The sequence below is a fragment of the Macrotis lagotis genome, chromosome X (genome assembly GCF_037893015.1).
Source record: "Macrotis lagotis isolate mMagLag1 chromosome X, bilby.v1.9.chrom.fasta, whole genome shotgun sequence".
NCBI classification, from domain to species: domain Eukaryota; kingdom Metazoa; phylum Chordata; class Mammalia; order Peramelemorphia; family Peramelidae; genus Macrotis; species Macrotis lagotis.
Window position 1 is genome coordinate 399,635,301 of NC_133666.1, and position 24,617 is coordinate 399,659,917.

The window sequence follows — 24,617 nt, forward strand, 5'->3', positions numbered from 1 at the left end:
ATCTAAGCACAAAATAATCAAGAAGGAAGTTAAGGAGGTAAATGGATTGCTAGAAAACTTAGATATGATTGACTTATGGAGGAAATTGAAGGGAGTTGAAAGTAATATACTTATTTTTCTGCAGTACATGGTATTTAAAAAAAATTGACCATGTACTAAGGCATAAAAACCTAATGATCAATTGCAGAAAAGCAGAACAGTGAATACATCTTTCTCAGATCCTTATGCAATAAAAATCATATGCAATATTGGGCCAGGGAGATATATACCCAAAACTAATTGGAAACTAAATAACCTTATTTTAAAGAATGAATGGCTCAAACAACAAAAGAATTAATTATTTCATCCTAGATAATGAGAATAATGAAACAACATACCAACACCTATGATATTCACTCAAGGCGAATGTCAGGGGATATATTATATCTTTAAATGCTTATATGAATAAAATAGAGAAAGTGGAAACAAATGAACTTAATATGAGACTAAAAAAATTAGAGAAAGAAAAAATTAACCCGCCCATTTAAATAACAAATTAGAAATTATAAAAATTGAAGGAGAAATTAGTAAAATTGAAAGCAAAAAACTATTGAACTAATAAATAAAACTAAGTTAGTTTTGTGAAAAAAACAATGATATTGGTAAACCTCTGGTCAATTGGATTAAAAAAAATGAAGAAGGAAACCAAATTGCTAGTATCATAAATTAAAAACACACACTCACTACCAATGAGGAGAAAATTAAAGTAATAATTTGGAATTATTTTACCCAACTTTATGCCAATAAATTTGAAATTCTAAGTGAAATGGATGAATCTTTACAAAAATAAGTTACCTAGGTTAAGTGAAGAGGGAATTAAGTACCCAAATTTCCCTATCTCAGAAAAAGAAATTCAGTAAGCCATTACTGAACTCCCTAAGAAAAAATCTCCAGGGCCAGATGGATTCAATTAAACATTTACAGTAAAAATATTTCCAATACTATATAAACTCTTTGGAAAAATAGGTGAACATGAAACTCTGCCTAACTCTTTCTATGATATTAATATGATGCTTATACCTAAACTAGGAAGAGTTAAAACAGAGAAAGAAAATTATAGACCTATCTCCCTGATGAATATAAATGCAAAAATCGTAAATAAAATCTTAGCAAAACAATTAATACAAGTTATCACTAGGATAATACATTATGATCAAGTAGGATTTATCCCAGGAATGCAGGGTTGGTTCAATATTAGGAAAATTGTTAGTATAATTAATTATATCAACAACAGACCTATCAGAAATCATGTGATTATATCAATAGATGCTGATAAAGCTTTTGACAAAATACAGCACCCATTACTTCTAAAAGCACTAGAAAGTGTAGGAATAAATAGATAGTTCCTTAGAGTAATAAGTAGTATCTATTTGAAATCTTCAACAAGAATCATATGCAATGGGCATAGGCGAGAGGCAGTCCCAAAAAGATCAATGGTGAAACAAGGGTGTCCATTATCACCACTACTATTCAATATTATTTTAGAAATGTTAGCTTCAGGAAAAAGAAAAGTAAAAGAAGTTGAAGGAATTAGAATTAGGAAGGAAGAGAGAAAACTCTCACTCTTTGCAGATGACATGGTGGTATACCTAGAGAATCCCAAAAAAATCATCTAAAAACTACTAGAAATAATTAGCAACTTTAGCAAAGTCAGAGGATATAAAATAAACCCTCATAAATCATCAATATTTCTATATATGACTAGCAAGATACAGCAGAAGGGCTAGAAAGAGAAATCCAATTCAAAGTAAACTCAGATAATATAAAATACCTGGGAGTTTACCTGCCAAGGCAGACCGAAAAACTTTTTGAAAACAATTACAAAACACTTCTCACACAAATAAAATCAGATTTAAATAAATGGGCATGCATAGGTGGAACTAATATAATAAAAATGACAATTCTACCAAAAACTAAACAGCCTACCATCCAGTGTTTCCAGTTCTTCCACTTGGTCCAGAAACAATATATCCAATATCTTATCCATCTACCTGATAACCTTTCAAATACTTGGCTATCCTGTTGTACCCTTTCCTTAGTTTCCAAGTTCTTTGTTCTCTTGGCTAAACATCCTTAACCTAAAAACATAGAATCAGAGACAGAGGTATGCAATATTACTTATACAATGCAGAGTAAGAATAGGATTAAAAAGTTTAACTTTAAAAAAATAGATTAGCTAATTCAGTATGAAAGATGTATAATGAATTCATTCCTGAAAAACATTTAATTAACATTCCAGGATTACAGTAGAGTTTTAGAATAAAAAGTTATGACAGGGAAATGCTCTAATTCATTTCCTCATATTCACAAATTGTGGGTCAATTTCTAAAAAAACTGTCATTACTTTTATGTGTTTAGAAAAGACAACTATTTTGAATGAGATTCCTTAAAACATAAAAATTCAAAATAACTATATTGGCTTTAAGGCATTTAAACATTATAGTTGGGAACTCAACTCAAGAAGAGTTTCTATCCAAAGTACCTGTCAATATTTTGAACTCCATTATTGGTTTTAACAAATAACTAAAATCTTTTTTTTTTTTAGGTTTTTTTCGAGGCAATGGGGTTAAATGGCTTGCCCAAGGCCACACAGCTAGGTAATTATTACGTGTCTGAGGTCTGATTTGAACTCAAGTACTCCTGACTCCAGGGCTGGTGCTCTATCCACTGTGACACGTAGCCTCTCCCCAAATAACTAAAATATTTTCCAAAAATATGAGCTAATAGAAATACTTTGCTTTAAATTCTCACCTACAAGCCATTTTTACATTCTGGAACTGAATGCTTTGCTGACATGGGGTCTTACCTTATCCTAAGCAAAAGCTTCACATCACATTTGAAATCTAAACAGGTTAATTCAAGCTTATAATTCGAAGACAGATTCTTAATTTCCATGATTTTACAAGGTAAAGGAAGTGTGATGTATATATATATATATATATATATATATATATATATATATATATATATACACACACTCATAATTAGAACCTGGGGAGAAAAGGCCCACATTTAAACTTCTTAGCAGTAAGAATTGCTTAAGTTTTAATTATGATATTTAAACAAAATTCCAATTCAGTCCAGCCTTTTGCTTTGAAAGATTAATAAAACTTGCCTTAAAAACAGCCAAAGGAAATTCTCTTTTTGCATGCTTATATTTCTAACTTCTACTCATCTTAACCATAAGTAATAAGATTTAATTTATGGGTTTGGATATAATTAAGGGGAAAAATATCTTTTATAAAAGCAGTTATCTTTTTCCCTTAACCATTTCCTAGTAAGTTAGTCAAATAATCAAGAAATAATATCAATTTTCCAGTATAAATTAAAATCAAGAGTTAAAAAGGTGTTTTTTAATTTTTAATGATTTTTTAAAAATTTCAAGAATATTGTTATAACAACAGTTTTATTTTGAATATATGTTTATATAGTGTGAGACTATTTTTGTAGTGTGGTGCGGTTAGGAGTACAATTGCTAAATGGTGGTGTTAGAAACTTCATATAATAAAAATATAAAACAAAATGATAGTGTTCCCCTATAACTGAAATAAATAGATCAGTCAATCATCTGATAAAGGAATAAAGTCACCTTTATGGGAGAACATAAAAAGGAATAATTTTTTTTAATTTTTTTGAGGAAATAAAAGCCTAATGCTATGAAAAAACATGAAAATTCTTTTTTAAAAAGACAACATTACAAGTATCTCAATATCATCTCTTTGCCTTTTCTCATTTGCAATGCCACTTGACAGCAAACATAAAAAATATTTTCTTGATACAACTGTGTTTTATAAACAGACCACACAAAATAGCACGCTTTCTAAAAGCTGAGGATGAATATCACTACAGTTATTAAATTATTGTTCTTTTAAAAACATTAGACAAATAACAGGAAATCACGCTGTGTGACTGGATAATATAATAAGACTTCAATTATGAAAGTTATGAACAATAAGTGAATTTCTAAATGGTAAAGTTAGAAGTGGCCTTTTATTTTAACTTTGCAATTCTTGGATTTATTTACTAATATAACTGATATAAATGTGAATTTAAGAAATTCTTTTCCTGGAAAAAAGGCAGAGGAGGGAATATATTTGTCTATAGACAGTACATAATTTACTGTAAATCTATATACATATTAGTATAAAGAGAACTGTTTTATTGAATGGAAAAAGAAATTAGGGTTCAATTTCAGTTGGCAGTGATTGTTTCAGAGGGACTATTCTCAATACTTATATTTTAATCATTATAGACCTCATTCTCAAACCTCTATTCAGTTCACCTTATTTCTTTAAAGCAAGGTTTCAAGCAGAACTCTGTGGCCTGAAAAGACATGTGGAAGTTTCAAAGAGGATTATAATTTAACTTTAACATCAAGCAAGAGGACAATTCTCCCCTTTTCCCATTCTTTTTTCAAAAACATCAATGGGAAAAGAAGGTCACCACAGTAGAAGAATGGTTTAGTGCCAGAAGGTTAGAAGAGATGATGGCTAATGTAGGGAATGATGTATCAGTGATAATGGTTTAATTCTAACATAATTTATTAGTTGTGCTCACAGAATACTTTGATATCATATACTTGTAGTAGAGAGATTTATCATCTGTCAGTGCATGAAAGATGATCAGTTTTTGATGTATAATCCTAAACACTATGTTAGGTCTTTTAATGTATTAAATAGTTGATAAATTTTTAACAGTAAGCAGTGATGTGTCTTCTCTATTTCCTTTAATAATCTACATTTATAACTAAGTCCAAGAACTCTTAGAAAAACCCTTCTATAGATTCTGATGGCAAGGATTCTGTCTGGAATTGCCGGCATAAATCCCTCTATTTCCACAAACAAGTGTATGCTTCAAATGTTTGCTCAATAGTTCCTTGTTGGCTAAACTGATAGTTTAACAATATTGAAGATTTAATGTCAGAAGTGGCCAGAAGAGGTCATCTCCTTCAATGCCTTTGATTTTAGAGATGAAACCTGAGTGTCAACAAGTTTAAATAACTTACCCAAAAAGACACAGATGATAAATACCAGAGTCAGGATTCTAACCCAGGATACTGGACTTGAAATCAACTCGAATTTCCACTGCAACATAAGACCTCTGAGTTCATTTAGTTGTCACACATGGATAATCCTTTGATATTACTCTGTAATCTAATTATTTCAAAAGCTTTATTCAAATGTAGGCCACTTTTAATTATGTTCAACAGGTTGATTATTGTGTTCATTGTGGCCCCAATAAATGATGTCTGGGCAGCTAGATGGCATATTGGATAGAACACTAGTCTTGAAGTCAAGAAGACCTGAGTTCAAATCCAGTCTCAGATACTTGACTCTTACCAGTTGTGTGACCTTGGGTAAGTCACTTAATCCTGATTGCCTCACATCCAGGGTCATCTCTAGTCTTCCTGATTTATATCTGGTCTATGGAACCAGATGACTCTAGAGGAGAAAATGAGGTTGGTGACCTAGCACAGAATTCCCCTTACTCAAATCCAATTCATGTGTTTGTCATGACATCACCTTACTGATGTCATGGTCTCTTTTGAGAAGGATGGATAAACATCATCATTAAATGATGTCTATTATTCCAAAAATATTTCTGGAAAAAAATAAGGTATATTTTACTTGTTTGTCTTGAACTCAAAAGATGTCAATCTTATTTGTACTTCTTTTCTCATGTAAATATTAATTTTCTATAAATATCTTGTCCCAATACAAATCTTCAATAAAGAGAAATTGGGGCACAAAGTTCTGAGTATGATCAATTTATTATCCAGGTTAACAATTGCCAATAAAGAGGATCCATAGCCCCTCAATAGGCAAGGTTACTTGTGATATCCAGAGCACCTTTAATATTATTATTATTATTTTAATATTATTTTTTCTCTGTATTTATTTTTTTCTAATATCCTCATTTTGTACAAATGTTTTTTATATTAAATTAAATTAATAAAATATTCTTGTTTAAGAGTAAACAAAATACCCCTCCCCCTATAAATATAGACTTGCCTGAGTGAAAAGTAAAGGGGAGAGAAAAAATTAAAATTGAAAAAAAATAATAGTAATAATTGTAGGTATGGCCAGGTGTTGCAATGGACGTAGCACCCGCCCAGGAGCCATGAGCACCCGAGCCCTCATCAAACCCCGTAGACCCAACAATCACCCAGCCATGTGACATGCAAGCCACCTGAACCCCACTGCCCTTCAAAAACCAAAAGAAAAAAGAAAAAAAGAAGAAAAAAGACCCAGAATAAAATAAAATAGTAATAATAGTAGGGATGGCTAGGTGGTGGACAGAGCATTGGCCCTTGAGCCAGGAGCACCCGGGTCCAAATCCAGCCTCAGACACCCAATGATCACTCTGCTATGCATCTCCAGGCAGGACACCCAGCCCCATTTGCCCCTCCAAATAATAATAATAATAATAATAATAATAATAATAATAACAACAACAACAACAACAACAATAATAATAATAATAATAATAATAATAATAAATGTGCTTCAGTCTTTGTTCCAACACCAAACACTCTGTCATGGGTGGATCACATTCTTTATGGTAAGTCCATGGCAAAAGTTACTTCCATATTTTTCCACCATTGCCATTGCTGATCGCAACTCCCTCCTTTCTTATTTCTCCACTACCATGTACTATATTTTCTCTCTCATTTCACTCTAACTCTGCTGTAGGGTAAAAGAGTGGTGCAGCAGACAGATCCCTGGCCCTGGGGCCAAGAGGCCCTGAGCCCCCATACAACCCCTTAGGCCCAGCATCCACCTGGCCCTATGGTCCCAGACAGGCCATCCAATCCCAGCCCCTTGCAAGAAGTAAAAAAGAAAATGTGTTATATCTGACCACTGTCCCCCCCATATTCCATCCTCTCCTCCTTCATTCACATGCCCACCCCTTCCCCCTTCCCCTCCTCCTTCTTACTCCAGATGCCTATACCCCTTTGAGTTCCTCTCCTAGCCACCTCTCATGAGAGCAAAGATTCCCTCATTCCCCCTTGCCTCCCCCCTTTCCATATCATTGCAATAGCTCATTGTAATAAAGAAAAATCTTATTATATGAAATATCTTGGCCTATTCCCCCTCTCCTTTTTCTTTCTCCCATTCCATTTCGCTTTTTTTCTATTAACTCCATTTTACACCATATTTATCTTCGAATTCAGCTTTCTCCTGTGCTTCAACTATAAAAGCTCCCTCTACTTGCTCTATTAACTGAGAAGGTTCATATGAGTATTATCAGTGCCATTTTTCTATGCAGGAATACATGCAGTTCATCATCATTAAGTCCCTCATATTTTCCGCTTCTTCAATCTCCATGCTTCGCCTGAGTACTGTATCTGAAGATCAAACCTTCTGTTCAGCTCTGGTCATTCCAAAAGGAACATTTGAAATTCCCCTGGTTCATTGAAAGTCCATCTTTTTCCCTGGAAGAGGACATTCAGCCTTGCTGGGTAGTTCATTCTTGGCTTCATTCTAAACTCTTTTGCCTTCCGGTATATTATATTCCAAGCCCTACGAGATTCCAATGTAGCTGCTGCTAAGTCCTGTGTGATCCTGACTGCAGCTCCATGATATTTGAACTGTGTCTTCTGGCTGCTTATAATGTTTTCTCTTTGACTTGGGAGTTCTGGAACTTGGTCATAATATTCCTAGGGGTGGGTTTTTGGGATTTCCTTCTTGGGGGATCTGTGTATTCTCTTCATTTCTATTTTGCCCTCTGCTTCTAGAATATCAGGGCAATGTTCCTGTAGTAATTCTTTGAAAATGATGTCAAGGCTCTTTTCCTGATCATGACTTTCAGGTATTCCAATAAGTTTTAAATTATCTTTCCTAAGTCTGTTTTCCATATCAGTTGTTTTTTCAATGAGATATTTCACATTTTCTTCTAATTTTTCATATTTTTTGGTTTTTAAAGTATTGATTCCAGATTTCTGATAAATTCATCAATCTCCCTGAATTTTATTCTTTGTCTGAAGGATTTGTTCTCCTCAAAGAGTTTTCTCATCTCTTTTTCCATCTGGGCAATTTTTCTTTTTAAAACATTCTTCTCAGCAGCTCTGGCGGCTTGTCGCCATGCCCTGTCATAACCAGCAGCTGGTCCCCCCAGTGGCAGCGGGAGCCACGGCCGCGGCCTCCCCGTGCCCCGAGCCGCCAGAAGCCAGCGAAAGGCCCGGCCAGGAGCTGGCGGGGTGCCCAGACAAGCCGACCGCAGCCAAAGGAGCCGTGGTCGGGCTGGCCTGGACGGTGCCGAGGGTCCCCAGCGGGAGAAGCCCCGCCCCCAGGCGGAGGAGGGCGAGCAGCCGGAGCCCTCCTGCCCGCTGGGCCCACAGCTCAAGCTGCTCCCCATGAATGACCAGATCCGGGAGCTCCAGACCATCATCCAGAACAAGACAGCCAGTCGAGGGGACTTCATGTTTTCTGCGGACCATTTGATTAGGCTTGTTGTGGAAGAGGGGCTGAATCAGTTGCCATACAAAGAGTACACAGTGACCACTCCGACAGGTTATAAGTATGAAAGAGTGAAATTTGAGAAGGGGAATTGTGGGGTCAGCATAATGAGAAGCAGAGAGGCCATTGAGCAGGGTTTTCGGGACTGCTGCCGCTCAATCCGAATCGGAAAGATTCTGATCCAGAGTGATGAGGAGACCCAAAGAGCCAAGGTCTGTTATGCCAAGTTCCCCCCAGACATTTATCAGAGAACAGTCCTACTGATGTATCCAATTCTAAGCACTGGAAATACTGTCATTGAGGCTGTAAAAGTCCTTATAGAGCACAGTCTTCAACCCAATGTCATCATTGTCCTTAGTCTCTTTTCTACTCCTCATGGTGCTACGTCGATCATTCAGGAGTTCCCAGACATCACCATTTTAACCACAGAGGTCCATCCTGTTCCACCAACACGTTTTGGACAGAAGTATTTTGGCACAGATTAACTTCAAGGAAAACTTATTTTCCCTATATGATATTATAAGAGTGTACCGAGTTTCCTCTTGTCCCATTTTGGTTGGGGAATGGGATGAGACAATGCAAATGGAGGGGCTATTTAAATGAATTTCTCTTTCTGGGCCAAACAGAAAATATTGGAACCAAGTGCAGTAATAAGGCACACTCAGCTCTTAGACTTGATGGGAATTTTAATAATGTGCTTATGCAAATTAACGGACTCCTCAATGAATTCATGTATTCTCTAGTTTCTGAACTGCCCTGCTCTGAAGTTTCTTGTAGTTAGAAATAAAACCAAAAAGAGTCAGTTGTCTAAGACCCATTGGGATTTGCTTTGTATTCTGTATGCTTTTTGCTCCCCTGAGGGGGCGTGTCTCTGTGTGTGTGTGTGTGTGTGTGTGTGTGCCTGCACACATGTGTATGGGTTAAGCCCACTTTCCACCTTCTTCTATTCTTCATTTTCCCAGTTTTGGCTTTTTCTGGTGACTCATAAACAAAACTGAATGCCTCTGGAATTTTTCATTTTCTTTCCAGCTGGCAGACCCAAGATGTCAGCCCTAGAATATGTGCTTGACTTTTCAGTTGGTCCATTTTTTCTCTCTGTGGCTCGCTTCCCAAGAAATGTGGACCTGGCTGGGTAGTGAAGGAAAAGGGGACCATTTTGGCAACTGGGCTGGAGCAGTGACCTCCCCCCTCCCCACTGACCACCCCAGGGAAGACAGAATGGCGACACAGGAGGGCTAAATACAGTTAAATACCATCCATCCAGAAAAAGGAAATGATGGTTGGGTGTGAGTGGAGCAGGGTAGGGGGTGGTGGCAGACAGAATGGTTTTTTGCTTGGTCTTTTATCCAATAAGTAAATTAAAATGATGTGATTAATATTGATGTTTTTTAACTAGGAGACTAGGACTTGGAAAAGTCATTTGCCAAGTTTTGTCGATTGTAATCTGCCGAAATGGGACAAAAGAAGGTCATGCTTTGTATAATCCCAATAATTTGTGGGTGTTGCTATTCTGGCTTCCCAAATGGAGAAGGAATCATTTTTGAAACAAAAGCTTCTTGGTCAATTGCTTGTAAAAACCTGTACCCTATTTTGCATTGATATTAAAAAAAAAACAATTCTAAAAAAAATATTCTTCTCCTCAATAACTTTTTGAACTGTTTTATCCATTTGACCTAAGCTGGTTTTTAGCATGCTATTTTCTTCAGCATTTTTTTGGTTTTCCTTGACTAAACTGCTGACTTCATTTTCATGTTTTTTTCCTGCATCTCGCTCTCCTTTCTTTTCCCAGTTTTTCTTCTAACTCCCTCATTTGATTCTCAGTCTTTTTTGAGCTTTGTCATAGTATGAGTCCAATTTCTGTTTTTCTTGGAGTCTTTAGATGCAGGAGCTTGTGCTTCTTCATCTTCAGACTGAGTATGTTGATCCTTCTTGGGCTTATTTGCAAAATATTTCTCAATGGTGTTCCTCTTATTTCTCTGCTTGCTCATTTTCCCAGCCTGGGCCTGGTTTGGGGGTGCTTCCTGAGCTTTTGGGACACTCCCACAAGAGTCTCAGTGTGTGAGGCTCTGTCCTCCTTCCTGGTCTGTGAATGACCATATGCGCCCCACTCTGCCTCGGGGCTGAGGTGGGGGGGAGCCCTGCTGTTCTATTGGGGGGCTTAGACTGCGATCAGGATCTGAATGTGGTCAGAGCCCCAGAGTCCTGTTCCAGGGGCAGAGGATAGAGTTCTGCAGTCTCTCTTCACTCCCCTCCCTCAGCTCAATGGGCTCATGCCCTGGGGGCTCCTGCTTACAGACTCCACCTGCTTCAGTTCCTGGATCTGGGTTGCTGAAAGACCATGCTGCTAGCTGTGTGCTCAGGGGGTGGGCTTCATGTGCTTGCTCTGGCAGAGGTCCCCCACTGTTCCCCCACTTTCTGCCAGGTGCTCCCCCGGGGTGTAGCTCAGGAGACTCCCCAGCTGCTGTGAGCCATGGCTACCAGTGCCCTGGGCTGCCTCCAGGAGGCTGAAGTTCTTTTGCTCTGGCGAGCCACCCCAGGCCACCCCTCCGACCCCCGGGGAGCAGAGCCTTTCTGGTCTTTTCCAGGTTACCTTGAGTAGGAGAACTGCCTCACTGGGTCCCTCTGTGGGTTCTGTCTCTTGAAAATGTAGTCCTTAACTTATGAGTTTTATGAGAAGATGCCTAAAACTTGATCCTTTCTTGTTGCCATCTTGGCTCCGCCCTCCAGAGCACCTTTTTTTAATACTATGAAAAGATAACAGGATATATTAGGTGCCAAAAATATTTCTTTGATGAAAACTAAACTAAGACTATAATTGTTCTATAGGACAGGTAAAGAGTGGGCTTTCATTTGACCCAACGCACAAGAAAGAATCTCAAGGACCTATGGCAATGGATAAAAACTCAAAATATGAACAACGTCATCTGGATAGTCTAATATCAGGTATCTCTGGTGCCAGACAAAACAGTTTATGACCAGGCTGACTCATCCTCCTTTTTTCCTATCTTCTCTTTTTTCCTCTCCTGTTTTGAGAGTGTGACAGATTTGAGTATAGGCTTTAGCCAGAGAAATGGTGAAGTTAAATCTTACAACTTCCATCACTAAGGCCCAGAGAATCAAAGTAAATCTTATTCCTAAGTATTGATTCCAGTCATTAGATACAATTTTCAATTAGTAAATCATATAAATTAATGTGGGCTACCAAAATCAGTTTCACAACCTAAGAATTGGTAATTGTCTACAATTTATTTCTGGCTTTTTTCTTGAACACTTTCCAAATATATTGCAGTCAATTTTTTTTTTTTAATTTTAAAAATGTACATTAATTGGTATACCATGAATTTTAATTTCTTTAAGTGTGTTCTTCCCATTAAATTTTTTTCAGAATTGCTCTAAGTATTTTATATGGTCAATCACAACATTCTTGTTTTTTAAGGTTTTTGCAAAGCAAATGAGGTTAAGTGGCTTGCCCAAGGCCACACAGCTACATAATTATAAAGTGTCTGAGACCAGATTTGTACCCAGGTACTCCTGACTCCAAGGCCAGTGCTTTATCCACTATGCCACCTAGCCACCCCCAGTCACAACATTCTTATTGGTGTCTTTATGCTTCATATGCTTTGCCTGGAAAGTAGTTATTTCTAAGAAATATTCTGAATTTCTACAGGTTCTTAACATGGTTATCTCTATTTTTTGTGATTTTGATAAATATATTTTTCATATAATTGCTTTCCTTATTTAAAAATTCATTTAGGGGTGTCTAGGTGGTGCAGTGGATAGAGCACCAGTTCTGGAGTCAGGAGTACCTGAGTTCAAATCTGGCCATAGAAACTTAATAATTACCTAGCTGTGTGGCCTTGGGCAAGTCACTTAACCCCACTGCCTTCTAAAAATATAAAAATAAATAAATAAAGGAAACAATTTAAATCATTATTTCAAAAAGGGGTCTCCAGAGTTCACCAGCCTGCTAACAGCAAAAAAAAATTAAAAATTCCTGATCCAAAGATTCATTACAACTTCTAAATTCAAGCTAAATGATTTTAGACTATACATTTTAAGATCTTTCTATTCTTATTAAGTCTAAATGACACTTTTATATCAGTGAAGAAATATTCCTTGAGAAGGACTGCAAATATGTTTTTTCAAGTGTTGTGTAGTTTGATGTCATCTATTATATAATGAGTGGTTAATAAGATGTTTTCATTCAACTTCCTCTCTAATTAGGAAGCTATACTTAATTCTGTTTGGGAGACTTTAAAACAGACTTAACACAAACATATCTGTTCTATAGTATATTATATTAATGGTATACAAATTTCCTGTTTCTTTCTTTAAATTCTTTCATTTCTGTTGTTGTACACTGCAAAATCCTATAGACAGCTAGAGGTCTTTAAGAATTCTGTCTTGTCTCTATTCATGATTCTCAAGTTCTATGATAGTTTTTATTGATGTTAATTTTTTGGCTCTCTGTGTTACTTTCAGACCTTGTATTTTATTAACCTTTGAATTTTTGCTTTCAATTACTGATTGAAGGAATCTAGAATGCCTGAAATATTTTTGGCTTTTGAATTCATTGTTTCATGTTACCTTGACATGAACAATGATGCATTCAAGTGTTCTCTTCCACATACTACCCATGATACTGATAAAATCTTCCATTTCTTTCCCACAGCTTTTCAATGGGTCTTTCTAATCATATCTATTATTAATAGTGCTTGATGCCTGTTCTTAGGGATATTCCTTGAAAGCTCTAATCCCCCCCCACTTAAGATCCTTACCATGGCAACAGTTACCATATATACTCCCGAGGAAAATCTTAAAATGTTTGTGCATTTAGATACTTTGGGAAAAATGAGTTCACTTCTGTTAGTGGGAGTATTAGGAAGTTCAGAAGAGATAATGAATGTGAAACATTATGCAAACATTAAATTGCAATGTAAATGCCAGTCATCATCATCATCATCATCATCGTTGGTAATTTAGCCTATAGTCAGTCACCAGACTGACAGTCAGGTGAAGACTGCATTTACAGAAACTTAAACTACATTCTTGCTAAGCAATATTTATGGAACAATATAGGGATGTAGGGATAAATATGTAACATCAATCAAACTTGCTACTCTTTGGTTGTTTAGTTATGTCTGACTATCCATGGCCCCATTCTGGGGTTTTCTTGGAAAAGATACTGGAATGGTTTGCAATTTCATTCTCAAGTTCATTTGAAAGATGAGGAAATGAACCAAACAGGTTTAAGTGGCTTGCCCAAGGTGACACAACTAGTTATTGCCCAAAGACAGATTTGAACTCATTAATTTAAGTCTTCCTGATTCTAAGTCCAGTTCTCTATCCACTGCTTCTTAATCTGGGAATAGCGGTTAATAAAGCAAATTAAACTTAAAAGTGTGTTTTTTTTAATCAGACTATTTTGAGTGGAACACTTTTTAAAGTTTAGTCTGCATTGTTAATACATTCTTAAATCCAAGTATTCAAAACAAAATTGCTAAGCCTACATTTATAGACTGAGGCATAAGCACTCAAACTGAAAATTTAATAATTGACTTCCATGTAGGAACATTTTTTGAATTTTTCCTTGTGAAATAAGTCTGCTGATCAGATTTTTGCTGTCAACTTCAAAACAGAACTTTTGGAATTTCACACTAGGGAGACCTATCTTATTTTCAAAATAATTTGAGACTTCTGTGATGTTTTTATTTTTTGTTTTATTTACCATGCATCATTTCTGAAATTTACCTTAAGTAAATATGTACTTGTACACTCACAGTTTCCCCAATTATTAGCTCTATATCCACTGAAGGTTCTCTATCAGATGACATTTTAATATTTCTGATTTGTTCTAATGTACCTTTTTTTCCTTGAGGTAATAGAATGTAAAAGGACACTCATTCTGTGGTCTTCCATATCATACTGATCACAGCTATGGTTTCTTTAGAACCAGATAGCAAATCCATGCCACCCATCTGTTTCTGCGATTCCTAGAAGTCATTTGATCACAAAGATTGGGGTTCTCTAATCTAATAAAAGTTATTGCCAGAAATCAATTGACCAAAGTTTCAGGGTTCCTGCCAGGCCTTCAAAGCTACTGCAATCATCTCAGGGAATGTAAGATTCCCACTCTAGGTCAATCTCCCTGACATTCCCTTAAATTACTATTGTCCTTTCTCCTCATCTCATGGATGAGTTGAGCTTTGAGATGACCCTAATAATACTAATGCTCATGTTGATAATGATGATTATCAGCTTTCTCTCATCTTAATTCAAAGAAATTCAGATAAAAGTCACCTCAATTCTGATTGCTATCCTGATAATGTTCTTTTATTTAAATGTTCAATTCAACATTCTATACTACTGTCTAGAGATAAATAAAATGACTGTCCTTTGTTATTATTATTATAGTGATTACTATTGTTACAAACATAGACAGAAAATCAAATGCTGGCTAATTTTACAGATAATAATGATCATCTTAGAACAAAACTTTTCTGGAAAAAGGCATATTCTGTGTATTGTATGTTTAGTTGTATGAGATTTATTTGAAAAATCTCATGATAAATGTATTTGCATGAAAATTTCAATTCAGTTGAATAAAAAAGAAATTGCTACTCAAATTTAACTATCATTTTAGTGTGAAGGTGAAAGTTATACTAGTGTAACATGAACTCCAGTTTGATATTTTTAATTTCACCTTGCCGTCATAAACTTCTCCTGTTGACCTCTTAAGTTTTCTTAAGACAGAAAAATGTCTCACCTGACTTTTTATTAGTTCTGCCATTCTAAAATTTAATTTGAAACAGTAACTTTAAAATTATTTGAGGGCAATATTGGTTGGTGGCCCCTAATTCACCATTTTGATCCATTTGATTTATTGATTAATCAAGGAATTGCTTTTCTTTTTGTAAAAATGGTTTACTTTGGGAATTTAAAAACTAGACTCATTAAAGAAACTTAACAGTTTGGTAGATAATCCTAATCAAGGCAACCATGACGAAGGAAATCTGCTGCTTGAATTGCAAATACAAAAATTCAGAGAAGTAAATATCATCATATTCCCTATGGGGCACACCTATAAGTTTAGTCCATGAAAGCAAAAAAAAAGAAAAAAGAATAAATTACAGGTTGTCATTTGTGGAAGTATAGAAACAGATTTCAGTGATATGGCTATGATTCTTGTTTTCTGGAAAACTAGAAGGTATCTTATTTAGAAAAAAAAGATTAAAATATGATGTTAAAATTGAGGATTAAATTTAAATTTAGAAGAAATATAAGTTCAACTTCAAAGTATAGCTGAATATTAAATAGCTATCTTAAAATGATGTCAGTATTATTTATTATGAAAAAACAGAGAAGTTAAAAGCATGATAAATTTAATTGTTGGCAAATTTAATTCTACCAAAGCTCCATTGACTGAAAATAAGTCCTTTCCTTTTCATCTATCCACCCCTCTCTCCACAAACTTGGATAAAAACAAAACAAAACAAAAAAAAAAAAAAACAATGAGAAAGCCAAAGAAAACTGAAGCCAGAATAAAGAACCAGAAGTTGTATCTATGGAAAAAAAAAACAGCTATGAGAAAAATAGAAATTACCAAAGCTGAAAAAGCCACTGAATATCCCTTTGAATAGCAATGATAATTTCCAGAGAAGGATACATTCTATTTCATCCTACCTTTCTTAGTATTAGCTTCTTCCTTGGGTTCTTTTTCCTAAGAATGAAAATAGGGGCATCTCCAAGTCTTGAAGGCCAACAAAACTACATTTACCTCATTTGGCCTCTATACCCTGAATAATTTGACCACAATTCTCAGGAGGATGCTTTGCATCACAAAACAAAACAAAAGAAAAAAATAGAATGCAACATCTTGTATCAATCAAGGAGGGGCATCTCCTGAGTGAAGCATTCAAACTCATCCACAACATTGGAAAGGTTTAGTAACCTGCATAATATTCCCTGCATTTTAGAATGAGATTCAGCATCTGAAGTAACATCTTATTATATATAATAACTTATTACATCTTATTACATATATATTACATTTTAAATGGACCATTTTCAGGGAACAAAGGTAAGTAGATGGAAGAAAGTTCATCAAATAATGAGAATACATGCCTAGCAGTATTACCAGAGGACCTAATTTTGCTGTCCTATGCATCTAACTCTATTATTTCTTCCTCTATGTCTTTGCATATAGCACTGCAGATTGCACTTGTATACTAGGCATGTTTCTTTCTATATGGTACTTCAAGCTTTGTTAAGGGCTGTGCATTTCTCATTTGATCCACAGAAAAACACAAGATTATAATTATACCAATTTTAAAGCTGAAGAACCTAAAGTCAGGAGGGAAAAAATAATTTTCTCAGATTCATGTAACTAGCAAGTAAAGATAATGAATTCAGAAGTATTCTGACTTTAAAACTTGGAAAGGACTAGTCTTCCCAGAACATCCCCACACATCTCTCTGTGAGGTATAAGGAAGAAAAGACTCTCCTTACACTGGCATTCAAAGCCCCAACCTCAGCTTACCAGGGTAGCATCTGAAGTTATAGCCAATGTAATAATGGAGAATGACCCTATCTAAATGAATCAAACTTAACAACCAAAAAACACCCCACAAAAACCACCGAAAAATCAAATTTTTAAATTTTAATTTATGGATAAAGGGATGGCCTTAGAGAAAAGGAAGACTTGCATTCAACACTTACTTCTGATTTATGCAGTGTGAATGACCTTGGGCTATTCATTTTATTCCTTTGTGCCTCAAACAACTCACAAGAATTATGTCTCTTATGTAACCCTAAGGTTTCCAGCTAGGACAGGACTCTTGATATTCTTTTTCCTTTAGGTCTTCCTGTCTGGAAAGGAGTGGAGTCAAAACTTCAGGGTTTTTCACTTTAAATTCCCTTTCAGGGTCCCATTCTCCTTTCTTCCCTTTAGTAGGGAGTTGATTTGACAATCTCAGGGATCCACCAAGTTCTCCAGTAGACCCAAATTGGGTGATAACAATCTATAAAAATGAATTGCTGGCTTAAAGTCTGAGAGAAAAGGCATCCTAGAACTATATTTCTCCTTACATTGGTATTGAAAGCCCCAACTTCAGCCACCTGAGTTCAAATATTACCTCAGACACTTAATAATAATAATAATTACCTAGTTGTGTGACCTTGGGCAGGTCACTTGACTCCATTGCCTTGCAAAAAAACCAAGATAGCCCTAGGATTTATTTGATTTTGCTTTTCGGGAGTTTTTTCTGTGAAATGTAGATAGAATAAATGACTCATTAAACTATTGTTCCTAGGTTTTTCCCTGGACCAGTAAACTAGAAAATATTTTTTTAATAATTTAGATATTCAGTGAAATATGTTGCATGTCACTCTTTTCCCAAAGAGGTCCAATTAAATCACAATGTCTTGAGTGAAGTTTTGATTTAGATGTTGTGAGTTGAATTGAAATGAGACAGAGTTAGACAAAGTCATTAGCCTAAATCTCTTTTCCAGAGACATAAAGGTCCAGTGATAAAGACAAAAGTCAGAATGACTAACAATGATGTGGGATGTAGTGAATGATCTTAGCATCTTTAAAACCTGACTAGGCTCTAAACATTCCGCAACTGCTTTTTTCATCTACCTTCATAACCATTGAAATAGAGTTTTCATATCTGATCATTTTGCTGGGACATATCTTCATATGTTTGGGGCAGACAGCCTCCTATCTCACCAACTGATATGAGGACTCTTGGAAACATTCAATCTGGTTTTGCTCATTGTGAGATGATTTTGTCAGATCGTGGCCACTGAGACTCAAAACTTCTTGGAGTCTTAAGGGAAAGTTGGGTTATAGGTAGACACCAAAGGTAATTGTGCATCACTGAAAAGGAACCCTCACATTGTAGTTACTAGTCTTCGCTGAACACCCTATACCATCCCTTTATGAGATATAAGAAAGAAAAAATCCTCCCTATCTTGCCCAGTTCACCAGAGTAGCATCTGTAGTCCTACTCAGTGAAAAAATGGAAAATGACCTTATCTAAATGAACCAAGCTAACAAGAACAAAACACCAACCAAAAAATAAAAAACCAAACTCAAAGAACTGAGCATGCTTTTGTAGAACTTAAAGGGGAAAATCTACTTTTCCTGTTACTTAAATCTCTGCTTGCCTCAGTTTCCACACATATAAAACATGACTGATAATAACCCTTACTTTCAGGGTTGTTGTGAGTATTAAATGAGGTAATAATTATAAGAGAGTAGGCATAGAGTAAATACTATATAAATGATAGTTATTTTGTTACTGCCATTACCAATTCTCTGGGATCTTGTAGAAGAGGCTATGAGAATAATATATATCTTTAGCATATACCCACATAGTTCTCTATTACATTAATGAATTCCCAGGGACATTCCCCTCCAGGATTCAGCACCCCACACTCCAACACACATGTACACTTTTCTCCAAATCTTAAGTATTTTTTTTCATTAATCTTCACCTTCTGGAAATTACCCTAAATTATAAATGCAATGTCTCAGAGAGGTAATTTCCAACTTTTGAGTCAAGTATTCTCATAGATTTTGCCTTAGGTCAAAAACTTTAGATCTTAGATTTAGAGTTGCAAAAAACTTCAGAAGATTAAAATAACAATAATGATGATATTGATGATGTAGTAAAAAGTAATTATCACTTTAATAGTTCTTTAAGGTTTTCAAAGCACTTTAAAACATGATCTCATTATAACCTCATAACAACACTGGGAGTTGTTTGCTTCTATTATACCCATTATACAGATGAGGAAACTCAAGTTAAGTGATTTATCCAGGCATGTGTACCAGCACTACTGTCTATTGGCTCCTGAGAGTCAATGACATTATTAAACATTTACCAATATACTCCCTGTCAGGATCACACAGCAAGTAGGATCTGAGTACATACACTCAATGCTCCTGAACTCAGATCTTCCTGACTCTAGTACCTGCATTCTACCCACTCTGCCATTCTGGGGAAGCTCATTCTTTTAAAAGAAATCTGAGTTTCAGAGAATGATTTATCAGATATCTAACTAATAAGTGACAGAGTCAGTTACTGAATTCAAAGACCAACCATGTATATTCGCTTCTAGTTCCAAGTTCATTGCTATGCCAGACAATTGATTGTATTGCATGTTTACCCTCATGAATAAGTGCAGACTAATTTTAAAAAAATATTATGTGCATTCCTAGAATGTTGTACTAAGCACTGACAGTGATATAAATTTTAGATAAGACTGATTCCTACCATCGACACTCCAACAATTGTATAATCTTATTCTTTGCAAGTAATTTCAAATGTTTTATGTATAGAAATCATGATCTTCTTGCTAGTGATTTAGAAACTTCAATGAAATTCATATATTAAGTGCTGTCCTTTCTCCCCAAAGGAAAATATCAACAGTTTCAGGAACTCTTTAAATTACTCTGAAGAGTTTTAAATTTAATTTTTGCACTGATTATTAAAGAAAATTGAGAGGATTCTTTTTTAATTAATATTATTGTTAGGTGAAGATGATGAGTCATTGTAAACTTGGAGACACTACAGGCTATTAATAAGAACACTTCAAAGATAAAATGGCCCCAACTCAGGAAGGAATAAAGTTCACTTGGAAAGCTTTCTCCAAAATAGGAACAGAAGAAGACATAAAAACATATTCCCACATTATTCAACATCTGCTCTTAGAGAAATTCTGTGTTTTCCTCCCTTTACCAAATATATTTTAAGTACATCTTGCAAAATATTTAAAGTTTAAATTTTTTTTTACAAAAGTAGAGGAATATTTCTTAAGTTTACACAGCCAAAGCATTCATTTAAATTCATAAATTGGGAAAGTATGTGTACTCATTATTGCACATGTTGTTCTGTGAAATTACTCTAAAAATCATAGTTTATATGCTACATTAGTGTGTGGTTGTGTGGTTTTCTATGAAAGACTTCTGTAGCTCATAGATAACATATGTATCTTATAATGTGGTAGTTATTAAGGAAACAGGATTTTTCCATGAATGGCCAAGAAGCATGGCTATAAAATCTGTGCTGTATAAATTGTTAGTGCATGAAGTAACGGATCATGATTGATTAGGGGGTTGCTTCCCTTTTCTTTCAAAATATTGTAAAGGGTACCACTAACAAATATGACCCTTCTAACTGAGTTGGTGGAGCAATACAAATGGATTCTGATCAAGGTGGATGAACATTCTGTGGTTTTCAGGGGAAAAATCTTATTTTGAAGCAGACTCAGTAACTGAAATCTACATGGAATTTTTTAGTGGTGTAATTCAGAAAAAAAATAGGGTAAGATTTTACTTTACCAAATGCATGATCTCAGTTTTCAATAGGTCCCTGAAGCTAAAACTTCATAGATCTAGTACAGTTAATTGGGGTTACTTCTCTGGTTTTCAGAATGCTCTGCTAATGCAAAGCACTTAAATATATACCCATTACTGACATTCCCCTTGTGTCCTTTGAAACTTACTTCAAATCCTTAAGATTCTCTATATTATAAAGGCTTTTATGAAGTTTAGTGCCCCAATTTTTCATTTTCTGATTTTCCTTCCTTTTTGTGGAAGGACTAATAGCAACTTATTTGTGAATCACTTCATGGATCTCATCTCTCTAACCTCTAAAAGCTCTTCTTTTAAAATCAAAATGTGCTACTACGTGGGCCAAGGTGTGTTCTGGCCTGGAATGGAAAATTCTGCTTGGACAAGTCCAAAAGCAGACGTCGAAACTTTCGCTCCATTATAACTGCATTAAGCTAAGAAGTCATGTCTTTCTCATAGCTGCTTTATGAGGTGATAATGAGGGGAAAATGCCCCGGCCTACTTAATAACACCATATTTCAAAGTGGAATAAGAACACTTCAACCTTCCAAAGTCCACTAAAAAGGATCTGAATGACATCTTGGGAGGGGGAAGGATGAACTATTTTGTAATTAGGAAAGATGGCAAGACTGAAGTTTTATTACTGCATTCAACAAAATAAGTCAAAAGACTCATCCTGAGTACTTTCCATACATTTCTGAGGCCCTCACTCAAATTGTTGCTCTATTTTGAGTTCCAAAATCACTGGAAATGAAGACCCAACATATACTCTCAGTGCTATATCATGATATTGAGCTGTACAATCAGAGTAACTGGGGCTTAACCAAAAGAAATAAACAGAGTAGCAACAAAATAGAGCAAGTAAACATACACTACTGGGGAAAAAATAACTACTGAGAAATGTCAGACTAAAGATGATCAATTCAGAGCTGACCAGTTCTTCACAACTCTAGTCTGGGAGAGTTTTGAAGTTGTATAATCCAACCCAGTTGCTGAAATTTCAAGGAGACCAAGAGTAAAGGAATCATAAGTGGGATATAAAATACATTAAAGTCTAGACCAGAAGGAAAGAATTGTAGTAAAAAGGCTTGTACATTAATTCAAACTGACAGATCTGAATTTTTGTAATGGTAAGATTTTAAGTATCACAAACATTTCTGGTTACTATTTGCATCATTCAACTGGAACTGATTTTTCTCTTCATAAAGAATGCCAAAATCTACCTATATTCCCTATGTATACTTTCAAGTTGGGGGGAAGGGAAGGATGAGAAGGAAGAATATATAGCCAAAATATTGAAAATATAGAGACAGACAGGACATTGATGTTAGAGGTATTATCCCTTTCCCAGTGTACTCAAGTGTTCCTTGATAGAGCAGAAGCAAAGAACAATTGAGATCACAGATATTTCATTGGTTGGTATGTTTGAAATAGTGCTTCTTATTTTTTGCCTGAATTGACCAGTATTCAATATAAATTTCCAATTGAATGTAAGGGGGCATCATTTCAAACCGGAATAAGACAATGACCCTCTAAGAGTCTTTGACCCTCTAAGAGTCTCTGACCCCATAAAGTGGATACTTTGATGATGCTGACAAGTGAAAATGGATAGCTGGTGTTCAGCTGCCAATTTTTCCTGTGGATGGGTTAGTCAAGCCCCACTTTAATTCCTAATGGTACATGCTTAGACTTAATGTTGAGTGAAGCATGATAGAAGGAATCAGTGGAGAGGAAAGAATGAATGTCAATTAGCTTGAAATGATCTGATACTCTTCATTAGTACTAAATATTTCTGAGTTGCAACTGTAGTCAGTTCCAAAGTATTAAATCTACAAACCAGGCTTTGAATATTTAACAGTATTTGGAAACCTTGTGGTACTGCTAGACACTTTCTCATCTAGTTGATCCTGAAGCAAGAGCTGGCACCTAATTTCATATCTTGAACTGATTCTGTTTAGGTTGTAATTTTGCTTAATTGCCACTAAAAGTGTAAATTCTGTGAAATAGCTGTTAAATGCCTTTCATAATTTGACCAAAATAATCAAATGAAATTGAGAGTGAAGAAAAAGGAAATTAATAACCATTCATCTTCAAAACAGACCTCTAATTTAATGGTATTTATGACTTTCTTGAGTTTCTGCATATGATGAGTATTTCTAAATTCATTTCATAGAACCTATTAATCAAGCTTCTGTAGAACTTTTCTTCTTTAAGTCATTAAGAACTGAATATTAGATATGGCAGAATGTTTTCTTAATATAGGAATTTCTCCAAAAAAATAAATGCTATGGACCCAGTAAAAATCTTCACAATATCATTTTCTGGCATGGCACAACCTAAGGTATCATAGCTGTGACACTGATTGGATAACTAGTATATTTTAATAATTAGCCATAAAAACTGCCCAGTGGTGGTTCAAGAGAGACTATAGTGTCATGCTAAACAATGTATAAGTTGCTATTTTTATTAAACTTTACTTTTCTGGGATCCATAAATATTGATTGATTAAGCTAAATAGTGAAATCTGTCTTTTTATGCCCATTGGGATGATATTATGTGGTTTAGATATATCCAAAGACTTCCAAGTTACTCGTAATATAATGCTTCATTCTAAGAATTAAAATTAACAATAACAGTATACTACAGTCAATAATAAGCCTTTATTAAGTATCTGTTCTATACCAGGCATTATACTAAGCAGTGTGGATACAAGGAAAGATAAGGAAAGAGCAACAAATTTGAAGTGAGAGAATCTGTTTTCAAGTCTTTGTTTTGTAGTTTGATTTTTTTTTAATTCTGTGATCTTGGACTTGTTACTTTGTTTCTGGGCTTCAATTTCCTCATTTATAATATGAACATCATTGGATTAGGTTATATGTAAAGTCCCTTCCAACTCTAAAAGTTTATCATGCAACATGATATCATATATCATTCAACACTTAGTTAACAGTATTTGAAATGTAAGTTCTCTTTTTGATTTACATTTAAGACAACTTTCTAGTTTGGACTGGCAGACCCTTAAGAGCTAGGATCATAGTTTAAAGTGTGTGGGGTTTTTTTTGCCTTTCCTAAGTACTGAGGTTCTCAATTGGATTATAAATTCCTTGAAGGCAAAATCTATGTCTTTTTTCATATGTCCAATCTCTGATCCAATGTTGAGAGCTGACCAAATTCCTATTGCTCAATACTTTTTGATTAATTAGCAATAACCTAACCAACCACATTGTAGCACAGAGAGTATTGATTTAGAAATTATAGAACTCACTTTCTACTCTTGACCTTCCCACTAACTAGCTGTTAGCAAACATTTAGTAAACACTTGATGGGGTGGACAAAATCCTCCACAGAATTGATACCTAATGCAGTAAGAAGATCTGAGTTGAAATCAGTCTTAGATAGTTGCTGGCTATTTTATGCTGGGCAAGTTATTGAGCCACTACATGCCTCAGTTTTCTCTCTTGTAAATTGAGGGTAATAATAATAATGACTTTCGCTCTTCCCAGGACTGTTGAAAGGACAAAATGAGATAATATTTGTAAAGTGTTTTGCAAATCTTAGAGCACAATCCATATAAATGCTGTTAGCTATTACTATAATCTAATCAATACCAAGCTCTTCAATTTTAAAATAAAAGAATTAAACTCAAAATTCTAAAATTCAGTGATTCGATTGACCTTGTTCATTTCATGTTCATTGAGAAATATTTAAGAGGCAGTTTGTATAGAGTGCTAAATTATATTTGAATAAAGAGAATTATA

At 35.1% G+C, this 24,617-nt stretch overlaps 1 pseudogene; it reads left to right on the forward strand.

Moving 5' to 3' along the window:
* The first annotated feature begins 8,461 nt into the window (after positions 1-8,461).
* LOC141503310 (uracil phosphoribosyltransferase homolog pseudogene) lies at positions 8,462-8,983 on the forward strand (annotated as a pseudogene).
* The last annotated feature ends 15,634 nt before the right edge of the window (positions 8,984-24,617 follow it).